This window comes from Medicago truncatula, chromosome 5, assembly GCF_003473485.1.
Source record: "Medicago truncatula cultivar Jemalong A17 chromosome 5, MtrunA17r5.0-ANR, whole genome shotgun sequence".
Taxonomy (NCBI): Eukaryota; Viridiplantae; Streptophyta; class Magnoliopsida; order Fabales; family Fabaceae; genus Medicago; species Medicago truncatula.
The window spans coordinates 40,351,916-40,353,675 of NC_053046.1; the positions used below are offsets into that span (position 1 = coordinate 40,351,916).

At 35.9% G+C, this 1,760-nt stretch overlaps 1 pseudogene; it reads left to right on the plus strand.

Moving 5' to 3' along the window:
• Positions 1–1,133, plus strand: LOC11433507 (60S ribosomal export protein NMD3-like; annotated as a pseudogene).
• Positions 1,134–1,760: the final 627 nt, after the last annotated feature.

The following is a 1,760-nucleotide window of genomic DNA, read 5'->3' on the forward strand; positions in this document are numbered from 1 at the left end:
ATGGAGTACCCCTATGATGATATGTGTGATATTGTTGTGAAGGTTCGTCAACAACATGTTTCTCATCTACTTTCTTTCATTTGGAGCAGATCCTCGTTACCAACGTTTATAGTTGCCTTGTTGGTGTTAGGAGAATCATTCACAACGATCAAGGTTTTTCTTTCTATTTCAGTAGTGTAGTGTAGCTCGTGCTGGACATCTTGTGGATTGTATAAGGCGCACAGTTCCTATCAAGACTCGTTGTGATTCCATTCCTTCTGAGATTAAATACCATTTTTTTGTTGAAATCGTCCCAATTTTCTGCGGAGATTTGATTTTTCTGCCCCCTAATATTGCTGCTACTCTCGGTGCAAATATTGTTATATGCACTAGGGTTGCCAAAAAAATTACTTTACTTGATCCATTTACCTTGACTGCTTTTTCCTTAAAGGCTGATGAGTACTGGAATGCACCCTTCACGCATTCATTCACTAGGACTCAGTTAGTGAAATATGTTGTTCTTGATATTGTCCTCCAGGAGGAGGAGGAGATTGCTGCTGCTGCTGCCAAAAAATATCGGTTAGCTGATGCCGTGGTTGCTCGTGTGGAAGATTTTGGAAATAATGACACAACTTTTCAAATCAAAACTCATCTAGGTCATATTTTAAAATCCGGTGACTATGCTCTTGGTTATGACTTGTCTGGACGTAAAGAAGGAGGAGGAGCTAACACCAATATCAATGGCGACCTTCCTGCTGCAATTTTGATTACCAAGAGTAGTTATGATGAAGAAAATGGTAGAATTGTTGTTGTTGTTGAGGGTAAGTGGGAATCTGATTATCAACTCTTTTTAAAAGATCTACAACAAGACACTCGTCTCACCTTCAGAGTAGCAGCAATGTACCGGAATCAAACCTACCACCCCTCATCTGGTGAGGCCATCAGAGAACACTTTACAAGACCCTCCGTTCCATTGGAGGAGTTGCAAGATTAAAAAATATAACTTATGTTGATTTTTTTTTTATTCCAATAATAATAAGAACAAGAAGATGCTTTTCATTTATATTAGGTTCTTTCAATTTGCAATTTCTGTTTCATGTTTATGTTTTTTTACTTTCCAATAACAAGAACAAGACATAGGTGGTTTAAATTTGCAATTTTTTTTTTTAAAATTTGTTCCGAAGGAAAAATGAGAAAATTACTGAATATTGCACAAACATTATAAATATTTATCAAAATTTGTTTATTGCTAAAACTTATTAGTATTTGAAACTGAGTCGCTGCTAAAGCAATAAATTGTCAAATTACATCAACATTGTCAGTACTGCTTGCAGAAATTGTGGGTGTCGTCCTTGATTACTGAGTTTAAAAGTGAATTTCCAAACTCCTATCACTTATTGCGACAACCTAAGTATTATATCCCTATTACATGATTTACATAATGCAGTGCTTCATATTTAGGACCAAACATATGAAGCTCTAAATCTTTGATGAAGAGAAAGTAGTCAATTAGGAATCTCATAGTACATCATGTCCTTGCTGCTGATCAAAATGCATATTTTCTCACTAAGCCCGTCTCCCCACTACAGTTTACTAATCTGAGACAAACCCATGGTGTTTGATAAGTTTGCACTTGATCGACCACCTTGAGTTTGAATTGAAAAATGGAAAATGGACAACCAAACATTAGAAGCATCCAAGAGCAATGATAATCCTTTAAAAAAAAAAAAAAACAATGAATCGTTTTGTGGAATAAGAAAATGGATCAAGGACCCTAAGTG